This window comes from Lagopus muta, chromosome 12 (assembly GCF_023343835.1).
Source record: "Lagopus muta isolate bLagMut1 chromosome 12, bLagMut1 primary, whole genome shotgun sequence".
Lineage (NCBI taxonomy): Eukaryota > Metazoa > Chordata > Aves > Galliformes > Phasianidae > Lagopus > Lagopus muta.
The window spans coordinates 16,656,155-16,668,840 of NC_064444.1; the positions used below are offsets into that span (position 1 = coordinate 16,656,155).

At 39.3% G+C, this 12,686-nt stretch overlaps 1 protein-coding gene across 2 annotated transcripts in view; it reads left to right on the forward strand.

Moving 5' to 3' along the window:
- The window catches only part of SMPD3 (sphingomyelin phosphodiesterase 3), a 112,200-nt gene that overhangs the window by 4,480 nt on the left and 95,034 nt on the right, over positions 1-12,686 (forward strand). Inside the window, exon 1 of one of the 2 annotated variants that reach the window (XM_048958431.1) lies at positions 10,669-10,813. The exons of the other annotated variant lie outside the window; for it this stretch is intronic. The gene's annotated coding sequence lies outside the window, so the exon portion shown is untranslated. Of the gene's footprint in view, positions 1-10,668; positions 10,814-12,686 lie in introns of those variants that run through there. 2 annotated transcript variants of the gene reach the window in all.

The window sequence follows — 12,686 nt, forward strand, 5'->3', positions numbered from 1 at the left end:
ATTAACCTGGCATTCTAAAAATTTGGTAAACTGTTCTATTCTTGCTACTTTTTGTTGACATTCCCATAGCATCTATTGAACCCTGGACTTCATAAAGTGCCATATGACCTATGAAAATGTTGTAAGACAAGCCTTGTTCTAATTCTGTCATACAACTCTGTTCAATTTTGAGGTCACTCAAAATACATACACTCTAAGTAGCTAGAAGTTACTTGTCCTGGAACCAAAAGGATGTCTAGGAATACATTATCGGTGAGAATGGGTTTGTAAGACAACATAAGCCAGGAGATTCCAATTTAAACATGAAGAACATCAAGGCTTACACCATATCACTGTCGCATACGAAAAATGCCACAGTACCATAAGATGAACTATGAATGAATTCAGCGTAAGTTTCGGAGAACACATCCTAGACATTGTTCTGAGTAGCTGAGCACTGTCAAACTTTCTCAAAAACTTTTTTTTTTTTAAACAGGTCATTACTATATAATGACATTTACCCCAAACCCCATCATTCCTTTTTTTGCTAGAATGCATGGATTTGAAAAATGCTCTACTATTCCTGTATCATTTCATAGTTTAATCATAGGCAGCTCCTTAAATCTGAGAACTGAGATAAATGTAAGACAAGTATTTTTTTCCATGGTACTTGACTTCTGTCAGCTACTGTAACTCAAGCACAATCTATTTTGTTATTAACAATAGCAAAAATAACCTCCAAAGTGACAAGCCATATCTGTCTCTTGAAACTATACAAGCTTTGAGTGTATTTATAAACTGACTCGGGGAGAAGAGCTAGCATTGCAGGATTCCATCTGTTCCTCTATTATTTCTAAACATTTGATTTCCATTCCTCTACCCACAGAAAAAGGAATATATTGCTGCTAATATTTTATTACAAGTATGCTTATGTTTTCTTCATACTTGTTAATGTGAGGTTTGCTTCCGAACTTCGCATTTTAGAACTGAGTTTTACTTGATTTATTGGTTTTCAACTGCTGATAGGACAAAAGCTTACTTCAATGCTTCTTCAAATAAAAGCGTCATGGAGGAGTGGGAGAAAAATCAAGTGTTCGAGGAGAACTAATTCTATGTAGAAAGGAAGAGGAAAGCTGCATGGTGCTTAGATGAGATTTGGGAGAGCTAGAAATTAAGGAGTAGAAAAGATGTAAGGGACAAGTGGTAATGTAGGACTCAAGATAAGGAGATGTATCAAAACAGAACAGTGTAAATGTGGAGTTAAATTGTAAGGACTAAAGATCCTGTGTAGCCAAGAATGAAGATGGACTACAGCTTCTCACTGTGCCACCACTGTGTATGCTATGCAGAGACATCAATGTCTCTCTCCAGCACTGAACTCCAACACATCCGTGCAGGAATCCAAAATCTTTCTTGATTGAATCACAGCAGCACGTTACATCCATGGCAGAAAATGAAAGACTGCTCAGATGCAGTATAACAACATTTAATTAAAAAAAAAAAAAAAACAACACAACACTTGAGAGCAGCAGAGCTCTAAGCAGCCTGTTAGGTCATATGCCTTGCTTTGCACTTCATCATAGAGAGGTGATTTTAAGAATGGTACTAATATATATCCTGCACCAAATAACCTGAATTACTACCAAAAACGTTTAATCATTTTTACCCTCTAATATTTTCAATTAACTCAGCATTACCATGTTGCAATAACAAGACAATTAATCCTTAGCTTTTCAAATAACAATTGAATCCATGGATTATGCAAGTCTTCCCTACCTCTTCAATTATTATCCATCTGACCACAGACAAGAATGGTCAGTGCTGTCATTCTGGAGAGACAGTATGGCTCACTGAGCAGACAACAAACTCCAGGTCCGTTTTCAGCCACACCATTAACTTCCTATAGCACAGAGCAAGACACTCCAAGCCTAACCAGTCACCCACTATTACTAGATTTATTCCATTCCAGTCAATAGCACAAGCCCTCAGCTTGCTGTTGTGGTAAGCACAAGAGAGCCTAACATTGTCATCAAATAGAAGAGTGGCAAAGTGAGAGCCATGAATCCCACTGCATTCCTGGACCCCTGCTCCCATTTCTTCTTACCATTAACTCATTTGTAGGGAATGTATATTATGGTTGATCTGCATATTTTGATAATAATTCCTTTAATTAGCACTAACTACAATAATAACTTGCCCACTTCCTGAAAGAGTGGTTAAGTTCTTTACTGCTGTTATTTTCTATTTTAGAAAGAAGCTTACCTATTCCTTTAATGCTAATTTCACCTGGATCCAGAAACCCCAAGCTAATAGTGAAATAGATTTCTGATCAAGATGCAATGACCAGAGTACCACAACATGCAAAGTTCCTGTTTCAGAGGCACAAAAAATTCATTGGAATCTAACAGTGGAAAACAGCTAGCAGCCAGTGTCAAGATATTCTCATGTTTGAACCAGTGACAGGGTAAACAGTTAGCACCATACATCAGAACTCTAGTCACTACTGAAGATCCTTAATTAATTGACATTTGACCTGTGTGTGAAGTCTACATTTTGTTCATTGTCTGAACTTCTCATTTCAGCCATTTCTATACACTGAAACAAAACACTAACAGAGACCAAGAAAGTCCTCCGTATTTCACAATCTTTGAGTATTGCTTCTGGAAAGCACTCACACACATTCTCCTAGAACTGGAAGATGAACAGCCTGCTGTCTTCTACCTCTTTGAAAGGAGGATTCTGTTTCACCATAGGAAGCCACTCTTGTTCAGATTGATGACAATCAGTCTTTCACCTCACTAGCCATTAATAAAATCCCAGTGGCAAAAGGCAGCAAATGCAAGATCTCACCAACATGCATCTGAACTGTGGCTTGGGCACCACCATTCACAGCTGTTGTCCAGCACTACTGTTAAAGAGCCACTCACCAAGATTCAGGGTCACAGTAGAAATGAAGCACTATAAAACTCAGTATAAGCATGCCAAAGTAACCAGTAGAGACCATATACAAACAGTGAATCTATGTACACATTTATACGTACACAAACTTTCCAAGTCTTATTCCAGTTTCTTACACTTTAGTGCACAATACTTAAGTTATTACTTAATATTAACTATTTCTCATTTATAATTTGCACTTTTCCACATTTACATACAGTACAATATCCTAAGGACACAAGCAATAATATGCTTTTCACACAGTAAACCATGTATTAACCAAATGTTCTACACGTTAGTACTGCATCAAAGTCCAAAGTCCACATTATATTTAGACATACGTGAAAAGCAAAGTTTTTTTTTTTTAATATGACAAACATTTGCAATATTTAAACCACTCTTAATGTAACCATTTCTATCTACTCAAGTTCCATTCCTTAGTTCCATGGAATTTGTTCTTTATCAACAGATTCTTTAATTTCCTATCACGTACCTACATAGCACAATATATTTCCATATCTACAGTGCAAACTGAAGCTGAAGATAAGCAGCAGACGGGGTTCTTCCCTGCCCCATCCCAATGTTCACAAGAATTATTTAAGCTTGAACTCAAAGAGCTTTTATACACTAATAGGTGTTAGCACTTGTTTTGGTTAAGCATTCAGAGCAACCTAGGTAGCTTTAATCTCATTTTTCCAGATGCGCAGAATTAGAGTAAGCTACATGAAACTGCTCCCATGATGGAACTACTCAAGAGTTACACAACTGAACCAATTCTTTGTTTTTCTAAGGCTTTTAAAGAAAACTTAGACTACAGCTTCTCAATCACAGAACTGCTTCCAAACATTGTAACTGATTCTATTCTACAAAGTTACCTAGAAACCCAACTCTTAAGAAGGAAAGACAGAGATAATCAAACCCTGTGCTGAAGGAATCTGTAACTTTGTTCATTACCATCTAGGCTCTGGTTCAAGGGCAGTATCCACTCAAAGTGAATAACTTGCTCTAACCTCTTCTTTGTCAGAAGTGCTGTAAGTAGTCACTTTACTCCAATCATTCACTCAAATATTCACAAAGCTGTGTTGCAAAGTGGGCTAGAAATCCATGAAATCCTGTAGTGGCCAAAAAGCAGCTAGTACCAAGATGTCTGACCCATTTCCTCAGCAGTCAGCGCAATTGCCTTCTTACTTTACAAAGCACTTTCCATCCACTGGATGGAAAGAAGGTTGAGTGCAACCAAGGAACAAATCTATTTCTTCTAAAGAATTGGCAGCTACCAGTTGAGGAACTATAGCTTTCTATACCTACTACTCCACCTTTCTCATTTCAGTAAGCAGAACTGTCTGTTGCTGCTATTGAGGATGGTAAGAAATTCTGTCTCAGAAAAAAAAATTAAGTGAAATGAGGATACATTAAAATAGAAAAACATTTGTTTTTCTTCATCTCTGAAATTCTATTTAGTTCCTCACTTCTCAGCAGTCAGTTACTTTGTGAAATCAGTACTGCTTTGCCACAAAGATGACAGATCAGAGTTTCAAAGCACTTTCCACAGAAGAGTCTAACACAACACAAAGCTGAAATCCATCACAGATGTCCAAAAACATCTAGGCTTCCATTCAGGCCTATTATTTTCCTGAAGGCCTGGTAGGGAAAATAGTGAAAAGCATATTTTCTCTCACACAAGCCAGTTTCAAGAGTCATACCAAAAAGATGAAAATAGAAATTAAAAAAAAAAAAAAAACCAACCTCTGTTTATTTACTGTAGGTAACTGTTTCTGTTACATCCTTCAATCTCTCAAACAGTGGCCCGCTAGCAGCACTTGAATACCTACTGCTCTTTAAAGGGGAGCCATAATAACAGCCACAAAGAAAGCTCTTACACGCAGTCCCATTTTAAAATCCATGCATTCATTTCTAAGGGAAGCCAGGAAAATCCTGACAGATGGAAGAGCCAGTAGACAGCTTCATCCCTGAAAAGACTACACATTAACTCTGTCAAACAGAGATTACAGTTCTGATTCCATAATCTGCCTTTGAAGAGCTACTTCTGACAACGCTGTGGGGCCCAGCTCCAGGTCTCTTCCTTCAGAACTCACCGACACAGTCTTCACATCTGTGCCACAACAGAAGTTCCATCACAGAATTCATTTGATCAAGATGTGAAAGGTTACCTGACCAAACTTCCTATTGAACCCATTTTAAGTAACTGGAACAGCCTGCCTTGCTTGAGTGTGAAAAAGATGAACAGAAACATCATTCTGTAGAGCCTATTACTTTAGGACATCGCAAAAGAACACTTCATGTCTTGGCAACCAGAAGTAATTTATTGGATAGTTTTTATATTGTATTCTAATAAAACTTAGATTAAAAAACATTCCAAAGCCAGAGTTTCTGTATTTTCCATGATGGAAAGATTTTAAAATCAATCTAAGTCAAAAAGTTCTTACTTCTTTATCTTTTTATTAATTTACCTATATTGATTCAAGTTGACTGGTTTGTTGCCAGGCATTTTTTTGGTAAGAGATTACTAACAGCCCAGAATTGGAATTCTTATCATACGTATTTGTTTTGCCCAAAGGATATTATTAACCAAGATTCCTTTTACTTTATGCAGTACTAAGTAGCAGTTAACATCTCCGTAGTCTAGCATGCAAGTTGATTTTGTCTGATCTTAATACCTCTCCACTCGTATTGTGCTGAATACTGTACTGTTCTGTAAAGTTACCTGGTTTTCAGCTCAGCAGATGAACGTCGGCATGGTCTTCATTTAACAACGTATCTTAATTCTAACAAGACAACGCTCAGTCTGAACCTATGCTACAGAGCACAAACCACCAAAAATAAGAAAAATAATCTACAGTTCACCAGCTTCTGTCTGCGGCTTTCTTCACTTCAGCTACTTGCTCTTTTTAGAATGTGGTAGCTGCAGCTTCACTTGAGAGAAGATGTCTATTTGGTACCAACTCACAAGCACGGTCTACTGGGCATCTTAACTTCCTCTGTCTCATAGTCATACTTGAGCACATTGTCATGGCTGCTCTTGAAATCCTCTTTTAATAGCGTACAATCAATGAACGTACAGATGTTATAGCTATCAGGTATATCAGAGAGCTCGGCTACGTAGTTATTACACCAAAGCAGAGAAAACAGGACATTTACCCGGATCCTGTACTCGCTTATGAAACTCCAGCAGAGTGGAGCTCCAGAAGAGATCCTTCCCCACTGGCAGTCAGCTCTTAAATGGGTCTAGGAGAGGTGGAACCAGGCTCCACCCCTTCCTGCAGCACAGGAGAAAGTATAAGAGCTGGTTTAGCTACAACAGTTTAGTTTGGATGCAAGCTTCCCTTACATAAATAGCCTCTCAGCAGAGGTATTACACGACAGGTTTAAGTTTACCCTAGAGATCATGAGTACATGGAGAAATAAAATCCAGCTTACTAATTATTAGTTACTCTTGTAAGCACACTTAGTTTCTCTTTATCATTAGAGAAACAACCAACATATTTGAAAGACGCTTAGAAGACGACAAACAGGAACATCCAATATGCAAATCAGCTTCCCAGGAGTTTTAATCTCCTGAGGTCTTCTTCAGGAGGACAGCTGCCAGCTACAGATGCTTGGCTGACTAATTGGCATTAGCAATAAACAATATTTTAATTTGTCCAGGAAGGGAATTGAGAGTCTAAGAAAGGCTTATCAACACGCATTAATAAAACCTGATAAGCCTCTATCTTTACTGAAATTACTGTGGAGTTCATTTCTACCCTTGAAAATTGCACTAATGCCAAATTATGGTTTATAATGCTCTGAACAGCACTTAGATGAACTTCAGCTCTTGGCAGATTTTAGAATAGGTACAGTATACATAAAGTAATTGCTACTGTAGTAAGAAAGAATACGACATACTTAGGGTTTCATAAGGCAGGTTTGTATCCAAACCTGAGCAGCTTATAAGCAAGTAACACTTTTTATTAAACAACAGCCTGCTACATCGCTTAGCGATATGTCAGTCTCTGAGCTACAAGACAACCTACCTTGTATACAACAGACACTACTGCATAAAAATTGTTCTAATTCTTGGCAGCAACTATGACATTAACCTTTTGTTTTCAGGAGCTATAATCTGGCTTGCGTAATATTTATCTGACAGTATTTAGATGCTTCTTTCAGCACTTTAAAAGAATGCAGACTATCAGAAGTGGCCTAGACTGTATTTGCATTCTGACATGCACACTGCAGACAGAACTCAGAGTCAATTTACATTGTTAGAGTGAAGAAAGTTAACGTAAGACTTCAGGAAGAGAACTGATGTGATAGATAAGCAAGCTGCAAATAACCTGGAGCAGGGTGGAGGCTGAAGAAAGCAACCATAAAGCAATAATCACTGAAAAAAAATTGAAATACAGGATGTATGCAGCAGCTGCTGTTTTAAAACCTTTTGAATAAAGAATTAACAGCTGATGCTGTACTCAGTAGGACTCGCATCTACTCTGAGAAAGGGAGCTGAGCCAGGGAGACAGATGGCTGGTGAAGGAACTGACACTGCCAGAGCTAGAACATTCAGTAGTAGGGAGGAAAAACAGCTATACCCATAAAGGGACTACTGCCAAACATGTAAGTGAAGTGAGAGGAATCACGTGATTTCAACAGTTCTGCAGAATTGTGGATGATGTGCTGAACTACAGGCAGCGTATACGGCCCCAAGCTTGGCAGTTCAGCAACAGCACAGAAGCAAAGAGACAAAGGACTGATTAAATGGTCAAGCACTACCTGAGAAACAGCAGCAAATAGTTCAAAAACATAAATGATTTGAAAAGCAAGTGCTGAAATGCTCAGTCAACACAAGCACTGAATAGATAGATTTATCTAGAATTAATTTGCAAAGAGATAGCTCATTATTCACTAGAAATAACCATGCCAAACGCTAAGTGTGAAGAAGCCAGATTTAAGATCTCTCTACTTAGGAAACAGTTTGAACAAACCTAGTGTTTCTCACAGCCATAGGTCAGCTCTCAGTAAATTTCAGGTATGTGTAATACTTGCATCTTGAGGCTCGCTTACGAATACCTGCCCATCAGCATCCTTGGAAATAGAGCAATTTAAATGTATGGGGAATAGCAGTTGTGAAGAGAACAAGTTTGGGAATTTTACAGTTTTGCGATACAAAAGGAGGTGTCCTGAGGTCTTAGGAAAAGAAATATAAAGCTTATTAGCACTTGATATCTTCACAAGAAGTGACAGCTCTCAAGTAGATAGAGATGCATGGTGGTACCTAGAATGAGCATCTAAAAAAATAAAAACAATTACTTCTACTGATGAGACCTTCACTTTTTACTAAGTACTTTTCCAGCCCATTATCACTGCCAGTTATTGATAACAAGATTCAAACTGCATTACTACAGATATAGCTTTGGTACATGCTATTTTCATTAAACTCATTTCTACTGCTTAATATTAAGGGCATTTAAGCCACACACTTACAGAACAGTCCCCTGTTTAAGACAGTTCTTACCAAAATGTTCAAGTTTTGCTGAGATTTTAACCACTATTGCAGGAGAGCAACAGCTATAGCACAGACAAATAGAATATTCAAAATCCCATCAAACTTATTACAGAATAAGATTATCTTTTTGGTATTCAGAAAATTAAATTACTTTCCAAGATGCAGAAAGATTTTTTTAATATGCAGGCTAGGCAACCTAATTAAATAACAGTATGTGATGGCTCCAAAACATTATAGATCACACATTAATGCACAAAGCCAACATAATTACCAAGTTACCCATCCCAGACTTCTAGGCACAGAAAACAGATTCAAACAAACTACTAACGAGCATAAAAAGCAACGTATGATAAAAATAAGCCAATGCAACTGCTAAGACTAATGAATGTGTTGAAAGGTCAGAGGAAAAAAAAAAGGACTGCAGAAGTCATCACCAGTAAGAAGGACTACATAAACCTACAACTAAAACCACTTTAAAGAGGCAGGTAGCACAAGTTTTACATAAAAACATACTCTGAAAACTAGAATATCAATAGGAAGCCTCTTTCACAGAATGGAAATGAGCAGATCAATAATTAGGTCATCACTGACCTTTTCCCCACCCCCCCTCCAAAACCACACCCAAACAACAACAGCAGCTCTTACTTTCTATCTATAGATATACCCAACGTTAAAATACACTTTCATTTCATTCCCATTTTCACCCCACCTCAAGTTACTTTCTCTTTCTTCCCCCCCCTCAAACTTCTTACGGTGTTCCCATTCTGCAGGAAAGCAGCATTACTGTGAAACAAAAGGGGATAAGAACACCGCCTTAGGAGGGCCAGGAGCACGTTTGTAGGGAAAATGCCAGAGGGCCAAACAGTAACAGGGGCAGCTCACCTGTACCCGGGGGAGTTCTGCCTCTCCCAGGCAGTCCTCCCATCACACAGCGGTGTTCTGCCAGGCTCACACACACCCCTACTCCATACCTGTTATTTGGACGTTGGAGAACCAAGAAGGGAGCACTAACAGCCTGCCAGCTCAGCTCCACCTTCACAGTGACAGCATTTATTAATCACAGTCAGTTAAAACACCAACACCGATACACTCTTTTCCAAGTTTAAAAACTGAAGAGATCCTAAGAGGCTATATAGTGTTGGAAAGATAAACATGAGGTGAAATAAATTATTACTCCAGAAAACACTGATATTTTACTTTAGAAACCAACACTGAATAATACCTCCAAAAAAATACATCATTGAAAAGAGCAGCAAACAGCTCACACTTTAGCTCAATACACTAAGCAACACTGAGCTCTTCGCCAAAGGCAGGCAGACATGAGTAGGCCCAGCCCTCACAGCCGGCCATTCTGCTGGGGAGATAGGCGGAGGCCTGCAGTGCATCACTCGTGCCGCCAGGACAAACCTAACCACTCTTCCTAGAACACCTCGCAAAGTTAAATCTACTTTCCTAGGAAGAAACAGCGTAGCAACAACAAACTCACCTCACAAAAATAGGAAACACGCCGCTCCCACCGCCATCTCGCTATCTCGCCATCTCCTCAGCGCAGCCGCCCCTCACTGCGCTCTCGCCGCCTCAGATTGGCGCGGCCCGCGGCTCTGCGGTCGAGCAGCCAATCAGAGCACGAGTAGCGGGAAAGCAGACTCCTCAATGTCGCACCTCCGCGACAGCCTCCTCAGGGCCGGCGGGGATAACAGCTATCTTATCCTCAGGAGAGGTGAGCCCTTAAGCACAAGCCGAAACTTCATTTTCTCATCTCTTTCCTGACTTTGTCAAGCTAGTCTTACAGAAGAAAAAAAAAAGTAGGGAAGAACAAAAGCCTAAATGAGTTCAGCCATAGTGACAGCTGGGGGAGAGGCGGAGCTGGAGGCGTGAGAAGTGAGGTCTGGGACATGGCGTGCTGCTGGTCAGCCTGCCTGACAGGGTGCAGGTGGCTCTCTGTGAGGGTCTCTTAGTTCTGGCTCTCCAGTGTCACCTGCGGAGTTAGCCCTGCTGGGCAGTATGGAACAAAAGCACTTCAGTGGCAATAGGTTTACTAAATAATTACAAACATATTTTTGTACCTCTATTAACTAACTAAATGCTGTTTCAAGTGAGCCGTTCTGCCTTGGTTTTTTCCCACGTGTAGCTCCCTGCCCTATGCAATGCTGAGATCAGTGCCACCTGCTTGCTGTTTTTCCTCAAGGTGGGGCAGTGAGGGCAGAAGTGGGCCAGGTGTGCCTGTTTGCAGCACAACCTATGAACGAGCAGCCCGCCTCACGGAACAGGAGGTTGGTCAGGAGATGACTGAATCTTAAGGGGGAATTTCTTGTTGCAGAATTTGCTGAAAAATCAACAAAGCATCATCTACTATTCCTTCCCTTCTCTGCAAGTGGTGAACCTACAAGTGAAGTAAGCCTTTATGATTCTTGGAGGGCAGGGATGGGTTGGAGTTCTTCCATGTGAGTCTCTGTATGAGATTTTGCAAAGTCAGTGGAATTTCGGGGGTTGGGATCAAATGGATTAAGTATTCTGTGTTGTGTTTGCTCAGGGTGCAGGAAGGAAACATTAAATTACACCCACTTGAAGTTACTTGCTAATGAATTACTTAATTATACACTAGGGTATTAGAAGGGTTTTACATTAAGTCAGTGATGTTTCTGTTGTCTTATAAGAATCACCTATGTTTAGATAGGCTAGAATTAACATTCTTTAAAAGTCTTTATTTTAACTGGAGGAAAAAAAGGATTATGTTAAGAACATAGCATGTTTAAATTTTTGGGGCAGGTGCTTGCAGTAAAAAGTGAATAGCTAACACATTAGATGTTAAGCATGTCTTGTAAAGGCAAGAGTTTCTTTAACAGCTGGTTGGAGACTTCTAATACCGCTAATCATAACATGCAGATAAGTCCAGTGCTTCTACTTTTGCTATATGGTGGTTGAGAGAACTAATCGGAGTACTTTAGAATGGTAGCTGTATGAATTGGCCAAAACTCTCAACTCATTTTTACATTTGAACACAAAGGTGGGAGCTACTTCTGTCCCACTATGTTCAAATATCCTCAGTTTAGAACAGAAACTCCAGTAAAAAAGCAACTTTTCTGTGTCTTTGGGACTAAGAGTTGTGCTGAAGGCAGAACCTGAGCCTTGGTATTCTACGTTTGCTATGAAATTTCAAAGGTATGAAAGCTTCAAAATGTATAATTTCATCTTGTTTTGCAAAATAGTTTATTTTAGGAAGTGACTTGTGGAGTATGTACCATCCTAATGCGCTTAAATATCAAATGGCTGTGTTTTCCTCAGCAAAACATCATATAAGTTATCAGTTGCATGAATATATTATTGTACTTTCTGCCAGTATCTTTTAAATTCAGCTCATAGATTCAACCTGGTTCAATTACAGGAGTACGGTTGATGGTATTGATGGTTTTCTTTCAGGCCAGTTATGAGCTCTGTTCTGGCTCTAGATCTACTGCCACTAGTAATGTGCTAGGCTAACATCAGTGATAAATTTATAAGGAGAAAATGCAAATAAAACAGTCTAAAACCTAAATTGTCCTACAGGTAGTGCCAGTAAATACAGCAGTAGTAAGCTCTGTCGTTTCAAGAAGGTTTATTCAGTTCACTACAGGCTGCCTCTTGCTTTGCTCCTCCCCTGACAGGAATACTGCCGGGTGTGCCCACAACTCAGTGGCTGCAGGTTTTGAGTTTACAGAATCAGATTTTTAAGAACACAGAGCCAAGTTCTTAAGTGTTTGGCATCTAATAATTGGGGACAGATTTTCAAAAGAGATTGGTGCTGATTGTGCTGAGTTCTACTGAAGATTTGTCCAGTTCAATTTTGTGCCTAAGCAAGCTGATCTGTTGAAGATCTCCCTGTAGCTAAGCATGACATTCTTAGAACGTTGTGAGGGCAATAATCGCAAAACAAAAAGCCTTCATTCATTTCAGAGTCCCTGCACAAAACAGGACGGGGTTTTGCTGTCTGATACATTCAGACCAAACTTGACATTGAGGGTGTATTTATTGTTTTGCTACCTCCCTTCTGTCTATGTGTTTGTGTAAAGCATAGGCTTTTGTGAAAGGAAGAGTGCAAGATGTCTTGTGTGATTGGGATTGCACATGAATTAGATACTTTAATTAAAATTTACGTAAGCGTTAATATTGTGAGTTTAATGATACAACCAGTATTTCTAGAGCTGTATTGCCTTCTGGCTAAACATTTTATCTTTGATTGCCCTTCTTTTTAATCAATGGTGCAGTTCCTGCTGAATTTGATTTAGGC